General features: G+C 42.8%; 1 protein-coding gene and 1 long non-coding RNA gene across 3 annotated transcripts in view; one reads left to right on the top strand and one right to left on the bottom strand.

Moving 5' to 3' along the window:
• The window catches only part of LOC117956388 (4-galactosyl-N-acetylglucosaminide 3-alpha-L-fucosyltransferase 9-like), an 85,736-nt gene that overhangs the window by 23,854 nt on the left and 47,706 nt on the right, over positions 1-14,176 (top strand). The window lies entirely within an intron of this gene.
• The window catches only part of LOC117956415, a 13,021-nt gene continuing 4,224 nt past the window's right edge, over positions 5,380-14,176 (bottom strand). The window contains exons 2-3 of the long non-coding RNA XR_004659261.1: positions 13,668-13,674; positions 5,380-5,498 (exon numbers count right to left, since the gene is read on the bottom strand). This is a non-coding gene — a long non-coding RNA (uncharacterized LOC117956415). The remainder of the gene's footprint in view (positions 5,499-13,667; positions 13,675-14,176) is intronic.

The following is a 14,176-nucleotide window of genomic DNA, read 5'->3' as shown; positions in this document are numbered from 1 at the left end:
TTTAAGTAGCCTAGTTGGGATGGGGTCTAAGAGGCAGGTTGATGATTTAGATAAAGAAATAATTGAATTAAATTGATATGACATCAAGATTCATGATTGACATATAGACAGATAGACAGTATTGATAGATATTAGGGATGAGCGAGTACAGCATTATCTGTATCTGTATCTGTATCTGTTTACCACATGAATTATCTGTATCCGGATCCGTACTCGGACTGGAGGGGGCCTAAACCGGAAGTGGTGACAGTAAAAAAATAATAATCTCCGATGGCAGAGACACGACGGGAGTTGCATTTAAACCGAACAGCATGTCTTAAACCCACGTTCACCAGAAATCTACTGGTTACTATGTAAGTACTATAAACCGAAGTTAAAAACAAACCTGAAGCTGAAGAAACCCTAAACGTTAACGGAACAGATCCGCAGACCCGATTGACTGCCTGCCTGACGGAGCGAGAGAGAGAGAAAGAGAGAGAGAGAGAGAGAGAGAGAGAGAGAGAGAGAGAGAGAGAGAGATAGAGAGCGCATTTCTCCATGTTGTGTGTGTGTGAGATTGATCCGAGCGTGTTTGTAGGCGGGGGGTTGGGCGCTGTGTTTATCACAGAACGCTGCGCGGCCAGTTTAGGAGTTGTATTCAATCCGAGCACGGATATTGAGTCATATTACTCGTGTAATACTTGTACTCGGCAAAAGTGCTTTATCCGTACCGGATACTCGTTTCAGCCGCATACTCGGATCACCCCTAATAGATATATTTAAAGAGAGAAAGATAGATAGCTATAGCTATTATACCGGTATAGCTAGCTAGCTGTAGGTTAGCTAGCTAGGTAGGAAGGTGGGTACAATTTGTCTGTGTTAGGCGGGCCGATTTTTCAAAGGAACGTAACCAAAAATTCAAAGATCTGAAAGTGAAACACAGCTTAGACGGGGGATGTTGTTCGGCTTTTCACAAGTTTAGAGCTAGCTAACGCTACGCCGCCGGACGTTAGCACAACAGCGTTAGCCTAGCCTGCTAGGTAAATATTACGACTGCCTTTGGTGTTGCCCATATGTGCATCCATGTTGTCAACATCATACATGTGACATTAGTGCACCTTTTGTACCATAATTGTATTGAATGGAATAGTAAGCATTTTAGTTACGTTACACACAAAGCTAACTGGCTATAGTTAGCCTGTACGGATGCTAGCGGATTAACTTTGTGTAGCCAGCAACTTCGGCAGTAGAGTTTTGGAGAGCTAACCACGACGGCGTTGTCGGGGTTGACAATCAACGTGCAGTGATGTTTGAAATAGAGACACGCATATCGTTTCTTTCCCCGGAGATCCTGGACTTTATTTTCATTCATGACGTTAAAAATAAATGAAGAGTAGACTGAGTGTGCGCGTTATGAGCTTCCCGACCGGAGGCTCACTCGCCTACAGCACCCGCTCTCCACCTCAGCTTTGCCGCCACACACACAAACAGCGAGACGTTTTCACCGGAGGTTAGAGGTAAACACTTAGAAATAACACTCGGGGATGCCTTCTATTCCTATATCTAGATAAGTGTACCAGTACTTATCTGAACTAACAACATGATCCCCGTCAATAGATCTAGAGAAAACGCTTACGTTCACTCGCTGCTATTCACTGACAGTAAAAAGTAAAGTCGTTGTATCCACTGCTGCGTTGCTAAATGATGGAGATAATTGAAGGAGACTTCCCCACCATCTTGACAATTCCTCATTTGCCCTCTCACGTCTGTCAGGTTCGTAATTATTCGGCTGCTGGCCTTTCCTCCTCTTCCTGATCCCAGTCACTCACCGTAGTTCTAGTGCCAGGTTGAGACTTAACTCCCTTGAGTGACGTGATCGCCGAATTGACTCCATAAACCCGCAAATACCAAAAATGACCAAAAACTAACTTTTAAAACTATTAAATTAGACATTTTTTAAAATGATATACATATCTTGAGTGCTTTTTGTACCCAATAATTAACAGTGGTGGTTAACTTGCAACATGGGCAAGTTAACCACCTATGTTACATAGTAAAAACTAGGGATGAGCCGAATACTCGGCTGAAACAAGTATCCGGTACGGATAAAACACTTTTGCCGAGTACAAGTTTCATACGAGTAATGCGAGTCAATATCCGTAATCGGATTCAATGAAAGTCTCCACTGACTGTGTCTCCGTTCTGTGATAGGCTAGTCACAGTGCTAATCACAGCGCCTCTCCCTTACACTATTCTGTGATAGGCTAGTCCCAACGCCCCTCCCCTACACTATTCTGTGATTGGCTAGTCCCAGCGCCCCTCCCTACACACACAGATTCCTTCTGTTGCTGTGTGCAACTCCGCTCACACGCACTCAGAACACGGAGAAGTGAACAGCTCTCCCCCTGAGGTCCGCGGGGCTTTCCCGTTAACATTTAGGGTTTCTTCAGCTTCAGGTTTGTTTTATACTTCAGTTTGACCTAGTACTTAGTCCCCAGGAGACTTCTAGTAACCGTGGGGTTGGTTCAGACATAGTGCTTGGTAGAATGCGACTCGGGTTGCATCTCTGCCGTCAAAGTTTTTTTTTTTTTTTTTTTAACTGCCTGCTGGCTCTAACCAGTTTTTTGAGTGTCTGAAACTTTCTTGCTGTGTTTTATAAAAAAAAATAAAAGGCAGTTGCGGTATAAATGAATAACATTACAAATGAAGATACACACACAAACACATTACAACCCACCGCCCCCCTCTCTCTCTGTTTCTCTCTCTCTCTCTCTCTCTCTCTCTCTGTATCTCTTACTCACTCACAGACACACACACTAACAATTGAGTGTGTTTGTCTGTGAGTGTGAAAATAAAAAAGAACCAAAAATAAATAAATGATCACACTGATCATAGAAAAATTTAAAGTAAAAAAATAAAGCTATATTATTGAGTATGAAAACTATTGTTTTAAATTTTACCTAATAATTGCAAGCACATTGCTGTATTTATTGTTTCAAAACTTGTTATATACTGTAGGCCTATATAGTTTGTTTGTTACCAAGACAACACCAATGACACTCAATGCTGATGCTGTCATGTAAATAGTTTTCTAATCAGCAATAAATATAACAATCTTTGATCAACCCATAGCATGCTTAAAATAACATACCGGTTAAAGCCCCCCCCCCCCCCCCCCCCCCCCCCCCCCCCCCCCCCCCCCCCCCCCCCCCCCATTTCAAGACAACCCGACCCACTTCCGGGTTAAATATGCCCACTTCCGGTTTAGGCCCCGCCCAGTCCGAGTACGGATCCGGATACAGATAATTCATGTGGTAAACAGATACATGTACAGATAATGCTGTACTCGCTCATCCCTAGTAAAAACATTTGTTTTTGATAGCAAGAACTCTTGATTGTCCTTTCTTATCTCTACAAACCCTTTGAGAAATCAGTACCTCCTCTGGTTTAACTGTGTTAAAAAGCTTCTGAATGGTGCTGTCCTGCATGTAGGAAGTGGCCATTATGGAGAAAGGATCCTTAAAATTGTCCAATGTTGCCAGTGCCTCCTCTTGGAGCTGTTTCCCTACTGTCAAAAGGTCTCTCAAGAATCGTCTTCATTGTGTTCCTTAAGGTAGCCAGCAGAGCAGCTTGATACTGCTGGACTCCAGAGACAATACTGTTGACGCTCCTCTGAAACATAAAAAAAGAAATTAAAGTATAAGAGAACTCCTGATTGTCTACCACCCAGAATTAGCATAACCCTACATAATAAATATACTTAATTTTATAGAAAAATAGCCACAGATCTCAGGAAGTTTGATTTTGTAAATTTTTGGGATAAAAGTCAATTAATCCAAAATGTATTGAAACTGACATTTAGATCCTCTTACTGACAGAATCTGTCTATTGTTTGAACACATTTTGGCTTTAGTGAAGAAGACACAAAAAAAGGAGTCAAAACCTTGAGAAAAAACACCAGTCTGTTTCAGCACTATCATGTTATTTAATATGAACAGTGCATAGCACAAAAATAATCGTACATTAATCGTAATAGAGGATAAATGTTTAATGCTTGATTTGAAGCCATTTTGCCCAGCACTTTAAAACTGTCCCCAATTTCTTTTGATTGACCCTTTGCTGTCCACTAGCAAGACCATAGATTGCCAGAAGAAATAGATGATAAGGAGAAGTCTTCCTCTTTGTATATTTCTTTCCCAAAAATGTACCGTTGTTGCTGTTACATAGATAGGTAGAAAGGGTGTGACCAGATTAACTTAATTTTTGTCATTTGTTTCCCATTTAAATTTACTTTTGAAATTACATTACATAATGTCATTTAGCTGACGCTTTTATCCAAAGTGACTTACAATTGCTGTATATGTCAGAGGTCACATGCGTCTTGGGAAACTAGGGGTTAAGTGTCTTGCTCAGTATATTGACTCTCGGAATCCTCAAGCTCTAGCCAAGACATTTAATTTCGGCTGACACTTGTGTGCTGACTTCACTGCTGGTCCTTTGCGTCCCTCTTGTTTGCGTGCCACAGTCAGACAAAATTGGTATATCAAAATGTTCTCCTCCAACCCTAGATGGCTCAGATGTAGAGACTGTTGTCCATCTGGCGGGTGGGGGTCCAGTTGCCAGATACATAGCATGTGTCCGTCTGATGTGGTAGTAGGAGTTGTATAATTTGTATTCTTCGGTTCATCCATCAATTCCGCATATAACACGAAAATCTGGGTTTCGACTATGTGCTGTGTTAATATGGCTCAATAGAGACTTTAATGTTAAAGCCCATGTTGCAAGTTAACCACCACTTTTGAGTATGGGTACATACTGTACTAAAGATATCTGTATCATGTGTAAAAACATCTCCAAATAGTGTTAAATGTTTTTGGTAGTAGCTGGCTTTTTTAACGCAATTTGATAATGACGTCACGGAAGGGAGAGAAGCCCCAGTCTAGCACTAAAAGTATGGCAACTGAATGGGGTGAGGACGAGGTGGAAAGGACCACTAATAACGTGTGCGATGGCCCGCAGCCATATAATTTTGAACCTGTGAGATGTGAGAGGGCAAATAAAGAATTGCCGAGGAACAGATGGCCGTCAAAGCCAAATAAATACATGGTCCGAGGAGAATGAGTGGAGAGTTGGTGAAATGTCCTGGTGAGTTGCTGGACTTAGCTAGCTTTAGCTAGTCTACGAACAGCAGTGCATACATTAACTTTTTTTTACTGACAGTGAATAGCACCGAGTGAAAGTCAATGTTTTCTTTACATCTAGTGACAGTGATCAAGTCATTAGTTCAGATAAGTACTGGTAAATTATCTAGAAATAGAAGGCATCGTGCTACCTATGGGTTAACTTGCCAGTCCCACCTGTGAACCCCCTTAAAATGATCCCTAATTAAATCTTTCCCCCCGCGTTGTAAACACATTTCTGATTACATAGTCCACGTTTTGATGGCAGCCTACTAGCTCCAGTAACAACATATTTTCCTAGTATTTATTTCTAAGCGTTTACCTCTTCCGCAGGTGAAACTGTCCGCTAGTCTGTGTCGCTGTGTTTGGCAGGTGCTTGTGTGGGCAGTGCCGTCCCATGGAAACTGCAGTGGAGAGCTTGTGCTGTAAGAAAGTGAGTGCGTTTTGGTCGCTGGTCGAGGAGCTCACCCCCCCCACCAGCAGATGTAACATGCCTCACACAGCATCCAGGATTTGAGGCATGCTGCCTGAATCCGTTTGTACTGAAGATTGCTTACACACATTTCAGGCAGGATCATGGTCCCCTTCAAGCCAGCACGCATAAGTATGTTAATTGTTTCCTTGCATTATTTTTACACTGAGTCCTATGAACCAACTTAAAAAGTTATAAGTGACTAGATATGTGTAGCAAAGACAATAAACATGAAAAACAGAGATAAAAGGAAGTTTCCAAAATACTTATCCCTAGGCAATACCGATACACTGCGTACAGGCAGGCTATACGCTGGGCATATGGAGTTCTTGGCAGGCATATCAGGAAGCCTTTACCCTCCTGTCTGGTTTCAGCCATCAGGCAACAATTTCACAGTGGTAATGAGTCCTATCATGGTTTTCAATGGCCTTGTTTGGATGAAAGTTAAAGAACACACTGGCATGTACAACATGAATAAAATGAAGTGTTTAGTCATGCTTGTTCTGTTGTGATCGCTCAACAGCCCCTAAAATGTAATACAATACACAGAACACATGAATTCCAATTAAAACTGTTTATTAGTTACTCCTGTGTGAAAATCAGAATACCAGTAGACAAGAAACCACCATGTACAATTACTGGTAAATTAGGTTGAATTAAATTTCATGCAAACAAAAATAAAAGAACCACAGCACACAGACACAGCCCAGAACATGCAGCATGCAGAACCCCATGCCAATATTGATTGGTAAAAGAATCTCAAATTTATGCATGCCACAAAACCTGTATGGAAATGAGAACCTCTGCTGAAATGTTAAATCCGTTAATAATCATACTACAAAAGACGTACCGTCTCACTCTCTCTGCTCGAGCATACACATTACGCACACACACCCAGCCCTACTATTTACAAAGACAAAAAAAGGAATGATTTCATGCAAAAAAAGTATATAAAAAGAAAAAAAACATGCAGCATGCAGAAAACCACCACCAAATGAAATAAGGAAGGGATAGAATTACTACAACTAAAAGAAATACTCACAACTAAATGATTGAACCTGTCTGGGGAAAAAACATTCTAATCAGATTTGTTGTAGCGTGACTGCTGGGCTACATAGAGGCTGACAGCCTCCTCCTTGGGAATTGGTTTGAATGATTTGGCGATGGGGACAGGTGTACAGGCTGACAAATTGGCGCTGACCTCTTGAAGAGCAACAGGTGAGTTTGTGTAGCTCTCCTGAAATGTGTAGCTCTCCTGAAATATGCAATGCCATTGCATGACATTGCATATGCTGCAGACATAATGGTAAAATACTGTAAAAAGATCACTGTCACTCATCACAGATGTCTTGTGTGCCATGTGAAAATATGATAGAACTTCATGACGCTGCTTACCGTATGAGGCCTTCTGTTTGATGGGTTGCACTATGTAGGCACGTTTTCTGAGCCGGGGATAGCGCACACAATACTTCTGGCTTCCATCACTTCTTCGTGCTGTCTCTCGGTGTGCATTACAGTTGTAATGAAACACCGCAAAGAGAAGCCTACAGAATAACCAATTTGAGAACACCTTTGAAAGGATCTGGTGTTTTTATCAGAATCAGAATCAGAAATACTTTATTGATCCCCGAAGGGAAACTCTGTGTCACAGTAGCACCAGTAGTAAGAAGACAGAACCGGAGCACTGCAACAGGCAGCTTGCACTTTTCAGCGCATGCGCACACTTCACTTCAGATGCATCAGAAACAGAATGAAATCAGCATTATAGCAAGATAGAGTAGATAGATAGAGACATAATTCAAGACAACACACAGTTCATGTGGACACATGAAGGAATTTTTTGAGGTGGCATTTAGAGGGTGCAAGAAACACAGAAACGAGGCAGACATATGGATGTGGGGCGGGATGGGGGAGGGAGTGTATGGTGTGTGTGTGAGATAGTGAGTTGTGTGTGCAATGTGCGCGTCAAACTGTCTGTGTTGTGTAAAGCTCAGTTCATCGGCGTGGCCTTGAAGAGATAACCAGAGCACAGGACGAGATAGAATGGCCAGCTGCTGGTTGTTTTCCTGCTCGGGTGAAGGGTTGCGGGGAGGGGGGCGCGGGTAGTTGATCAATTGCAGTCCAATTTAGGGTGACTCGGTAGAATTTATCCAAATCAATGTCCATCACTCAATTGTCAACGACCTCAGCGTCATGCGAGCATCCATATCACGTAGTGATTTTTGCAGTCCATCTACCTTCTCTGCCAGACCGGTGGTCACACGAAGCAACTCCACCGACAGGGCCCTGTTGGTATCAATCCCCTTCTGCGCTTCGACGGTCCGGTCTGAGATGTTACGAGACAGTTCACAGGACTGGTCAGCCCTTAGATGTAAAACCTTCATCCTCTCAATCACTCCATGTAGGCACTCTTTAAGTTCCCCAGACAGCTGGTGGGTGAATTTGCTGGCGGCTGTCTTACCAATTTTACGATAGGTCAGCGAGACCCCAAGGCCGATGATCAGGAGCCCCACCAACAGTAGTACAATTATGATAAAATACATAGCACATAGATAAAATGCATAGCACTGACCTACTATACATGCCAAGGTATGAAACCCCAGTGTAATTGGGTGCGAAGTGCAGGATGAGGGAGTGGAAGGCTTCGAGGGCGAATGTCTGGTGCAGTGGAGAGAGCTGTCTAACATCCTTAAGTAAGGAAGTCTTTGTGATGACACTTTCCAGTTTGACCGCTACCCATTGAGCCTGCATAGACCAAGATAATTAGGAAGACAGACATACAAATAGACAAATAGATAGACAGCATGGCTGCAGAATACAATTTTCTTTTTGGGGGCATTTTGTTTGTGTTCAGTCTTTCTACGTTGTCTTTAGGAACAGCATATAGTTGACAAAAGCCTAGAGCCTATAGCACCCTCTTGCGGCTGTAGATAGTAATGTGTTTTACAGTATTAAATAATATGTAACTTATAGTCCGGAAAATACAGCACTATTAGAATGCAATTTTTTTAATTAATATGTTGTTTAACTTTAGCTAATCTCACTCTTCTCGCCATACTGTGCACTGTACCTGGTTCCAGCCACTCTTTATTGCGTTGATCCCCCTCCAGAGGGGGATGAGCGCAACTGGAGAAGGCAGGGGTGTCAAGTTGTAAAATTCCTGTATGTAAAATGAAGTAATGCCATGTCACAGAAACAAATTCAGCTTTACCTGCAGTCACCAGCAACAACTAGGCCTCCATCCATTGCCCTGAGGTCATTCAAATTCTTGGCCTGATCTTTCTGCCAGGCCTGAATGATGACAGGGATGGTGTAATGGCGCTGATGCCTAAAGTAAGTGCTCGCGCTGATGCACTGAAAGCCAAACAGGGTCATCATTCGTAGTGTCTGGGAGGCCATACACCCAGTGAAATGAATGGCCCCACTTAAAAGGAGGTTGCAGGCTGGCATATTCCTGTGTAGGAGTGGCTGGTTTTGCCAGAAACGCTGGTAGCTACACAATGCACAGACCTATATATGTGAGAAAAAAAATTACAGTAAGTAATAACTAAATAAATAAGTAATCAACAGTACATCAGGATTCAATATAGTTTTTAATGGAAACACATGATTGTGGCCTGTGTCAACCACTGATCACTTGCATGCTGTGTAAACAAAACCCTACCTTCTCTTTTTTGATTAATGTTCCTCTCTGCTGAATGATTCTACTCTCAGACTTCTCACAAGAGGACTCACACATGAGCTCCTCTTTGCAAACGATAAATTTATCAAGGCCACTACAACAACAACAAAAAAAGGGCGGGGGGGGGTGTCAATCTAACTACCATAGATACACAAAAATTGAAAAAGTTGGTCTACGTTGGTTTTAAATTATCTCACTTTTGGTGGGGTTCACACGTTTGAGAAGGCTCCTCCTCAAACAATTGCTCCTCATCCTCCTCAGACATCTGGTCTTCTGGAACCCATGATGAATCACTGATGACAGATAAAATAAGACTTAGATTAGATTAGACTTTATCAATCCCACAGTGGTGAAAACTCCTGTGCTAAAGCAGCTCAAAAGAAAGAATTAACAGAACACAAAACACATTAATAGACTTGTCAAAAATATACATTAAGTATAAGAAATAGAATTATTTATAATAATAAAAGTAATAAATAAAACGTATTTGCACAGACCGATCATCTTCTTCATCACTGTGTTCAGGACTAGTGAGGGGGGTGGAAGTTTTCATCCTTAAAGGTGTCTGGGTCCGCACGCTGACCATGTTGGGCTTCAGGATCACCTGCACAGCTGTGGCAGAGGCACACCCAAACATATGACAATCATATGGCAAATCTAACTGATTGTGTTTTGGTGTTGCTAGGCTGTATGTATTAATTTAATCAATCTGTATGGAAATGTACTGCATGCATAGCATTTCTCAACGTATGTTTTAGACAGATTATTTACCTTGAGAGCTTACAAGGGGCTTCAAATTACATTGTGTCCCAGTGTCACACGCGGAGGAGGGCAAAGGGTCCTCTCCACTGGTCTCCGCAGTCTCCAACTGACGACACAACCGTCATCGGCCTCATCGGGGACGGTGATGAGTCGGCCTACAGACGGGAGGTGGATCAGCTGGCTCTCTGGTGCAGTAAGAACAACCTTGAGCTCAACACGCTCAAAACTGTGGAGATTAAAGTGGACTTCAGGAGGGGACCCCCAACTCTTCCCCCCATCACCATACTCAACAGCCCTGTGTCTGCTGTGGAATCCTTCAGGTTTCTGCGATCCACTATATCCCAGGACCTGAAGTGGGAGCCCAACACAGTCACCATCATTAAAAAGGCCCAGCAGAGACTGTACTTCCTGCGCCAGGTCAGGAAGCTCAACCTGCCTAATGAGCTGCTGGTTCCAGAGTCAGGAAACGGGCAGGAACCATCACTACAGACCCATCTCACCCCGGACACAACCTGTTCCAGCTTCTCCCCTCTGGTAGGCGCTACAGAGCACTGTTCGCCAAAATCAACAGATTCAGGAACAGTTTCTACCCACAAGCCATCTCTCTGATGAACAGCTGACTTCTGACCCACAGTGTCAGGTTGAGTTCTGGTCAATAACACTGTAACACTGTCTATACAGCACCTGTATTATTCCACTTATTTAGTATTACTGTTCATTCCCACTCTCACATCTCAATTATGTATTTTATTATTTATTCATCATTCTCATTTCTTATTTTTCAGAACTGTTCATATGTTCATACTGTTCATACTGTTCATATTGTAATATAATAACATAATACTATTTTATCCCAGTACCCTTGCACTACGCACATTTAAATAATTGTATTGATCTCTTCATTGCACTCATGCCTCTATATTGTTTCTGTTTAGAGTATGTATATATTATGTATATATTAGTGTGTATATTTCTGTTTTGGTTGATATGTATGTGTAAGCACAGTGTGAGTAACGATGCTCCAAAGACAAACTCCTCGTATGTGTCCTCATACCTGGCGAATAAAGCTGATTCTGATTCTGCTGTGAGGCATCTGTCAACATCTTGTGCAAAGAAATTCAAATGGGTCAGCGGCACGGTCACGTTTAAATACATATGAAAGAGAACCGTAATAGTCACACAGCTAGATTGTTAACATCAGCATGAGGCTTACCGTAGCCAGCTCTCTTTTTCGGCGGGCAGCACCGATCACGGTGCTTCTCGGTCTTGGTGCAGGGCATGCAGATATGTGCGTGTGCCGTGCCTTGCTCTTCAACCCGAGAAAAATCATACTGATATCCCCCGTATCGTAATCCTCCTCCGTGAAATGCGCATTGCACATCTTTGTATTCATGGTTACGGCCGTCTTTGAAAATTTGCCCGCCTAACACGGACAAATTGTACCCACTGTCTGAGGGTTGCCTTGTCCTTCATAGGGAAGCCATGGTGCCTGTGTCCTGTTTGGGTGGAGTTTTTACACCCAGCACAAACACAGTAGTTCACCATGCTCAATCTATTCAGCTAACCTATTACTAGCTAGCTAGCCCGGTATGCTAGCTATAGCTATCTATCTCGCTCTCTCTAAATATATATATCTATCAATACTGTCTATCTATCTATCTATCTGGACTTTACATTTTTTGTAGACACAGTAGGCTATTGCCATATTTTAACAATTTTTCTGCGTCAGTGTGGCATACCAATAGCTCAAGCCTGTCCTACAGTGACTGTAGCTAAAGCTAATTGGCAGCAAGATGCCTCCTTTCTCCGTGGATGACTACTACAAACTCCTTCAGAAGATTGCACTTCTGGAAACCAAGGTTCACCGATTAGAAGTGAATGTGGAAGTGAACGGATCTTCTGGAAATGACACCACCTTACCATGGACCCATAACAATGGACAAAAACATGCTAACACACGGCTAATTAGCACCAACAAAGCTACAAAGAAACAGGAGGGCTGTAGAACGGGTAACAAATCCACAAGTGGTAGCAGGGCTGCCAACTCTCACGCATTGGCCGTGAGACACACGCATTTGACTGGTTGCACACGCTCACACGCCACACCCCAGATTTCTCACGCTGAAGTGTCAACCCGGTCAGTCAAATTTCTGAAAGATGAGTTTATTTATAAAACTACCTGTTGAGCCACTCGCGATCGACTAGTTTTGCTTTCAGAGACTGTGAGGGGGTTCAAGACCGCTCCCCAACTTAAGGTATGTGCTCTGAGTATTACAGACCCGTCCGTCGCTTCGTGACCACTCTCTCTGTAACAACAGGTGAGCAGCACGGCTGGTAGTGTAGCAACTTCAGTTAATTTTAGTGGACTCGCTCTGCTGGGGGCAGGGACGCGTTGCATCTGTGCGTAGACCTCTGATAATGAGCAGCACACAGCCACCTCTAAACTTTGTCAGAGACCAGAGACCCAAATGGGCCTCTGTCTGTCAGACGGTCTGAATGAGATCCACCATATCAGCTGAGCAATAACATGCACAGCAGACTACATTACAACTCTCCAGATCTCGGACAACAGAGATGGGAGGAGTTATATTTTGAATGTGCATAAAGTTGTAAAAATGAGAAATCTGGTGAAACACATCTGAGCTATACTATACTATATATACAAAACTGCAACGTTGGGCCACTATTGTGCTTCTCAAACCTCTGTGCATCTCTAAATGTAACTGTAAATAATTCATTAATTGTTTCATAACATGAACATTAACCTTTGTGCCAAGGCTCAGTAATGTTTGGCCCTCATCCTCTGTGCCCCACTTACTGTATTTACATTTTTGGGAAAATAAAGACTAAAGGATTAGAATTTATGTAACTCAGTGGTTCTCATTCTTTAGAATTTCAGTGGTATTAGTTTATCCCTCAACATTAATTTAACTTTGGGTCCCTGGTCCCTACACCAGGCAGGGACTCCTGGACCGGTTCACCACAGACCCAAATCTTCTCAGCTGTTGCTGACATATGCTACTGTCTCTTCATGTGGCTCATTATGTTTGGCACATTGTCTGGGTCAGTTCTTATATCATAAGAAATTAATAATGTAAATGCTAAATGCCCTAAAACCTATTGATACTACAACAATGCAAAGGCTCTTAACCCTACAGTTTTCCACATATCATGTAACACCGGGTTTCTACATTTCTTTGCAAAAAAAACTCTCCAGAAAGTGACATTTAATGGTTTATTTTTCCAAAACAATTCCTGGGGGGCATACCCCCAGACCCCCCTAGGGAGAGCCCCATCCCCCACAAATGTAAAAAATCCCAATTTAAACCCTGAAGGATAAAGACCCAAAGAAATTGCTTTGTAAGCGGCAAAATATGGGTCAGCCCCTCGAAATCTCACTCCAAGGTTTTGGGAAAAGTTGGCAGCTCTGTGGTAGTCCTCCCTGGAACTCTTGTTGTGCGAAACCTAAGACTAATTCCTTTTCCTGGGAAATGGGAGGACGACTAACTGGCAGGGCACAGCGCCCTGAGATTTGTGATATGACCGGCTGGCCTGCAGTAAAAGTATTAAAATATTCTGTTTTCCCAAAGACATGGTGTCTGACTTTACCCAAAAAATCCCAGCTATCATGACAGAACACCCAACTGTGAAGAACATTATTCTGCATATAGGGTCACATGATGTTGTAAAGCAACAGTCTAAATTGCAGAAACTGGACTTTAGGGAACTGCTGGACACAATCAGCTCTCTAAACGCAGATGTGTTTATCAGTGGTCCTTTACCGCCAGTGAGAAGAGGAGCTGAGAGATTCAGCCGACTGTTGGCACTAAACAAATGGCTTTCAACTGAATGTGCCGTCCACTCTCTGCAGTTCATTGACAATTTTAACATGTTCTGGGAGCGCAAACATCTTTTTAAAGCAGATGGACTTTTCCTTAACAAGCCAGGAGTAAAGCTGTTCATCTCCAATCTACTCTACTTTCTGCGCTACACATCTGCTTCCTCTGCCAAGGTCGCAAAACAAGAGGAAGACATAACAAAGTGTGGCAGTGATCCACCACAGCCCCCACCTGAGCAAAGATTTGACCCTGGGACACCACA

This window comes from Etheostoma cragini, chromosome 14, assembly GCF_013103735.1.
Source record: "Etheostoma cragini isolate CJK2018 chromosome 14, CSU_Ecrag_1.0, whole genome shotgun sequence".
NCBI classification, from domain to species: domain Eukaryota; kingdom Metazoa; phylum Chordata; class Actinopteri; order Perciformes; family Percidae; genus Etheostoma; species Etheostoma cragini.
Note: the sequence above shows the minus strand (reverse complement) of the source record. Positions and strands in the feature narration are given on the sequence as shown.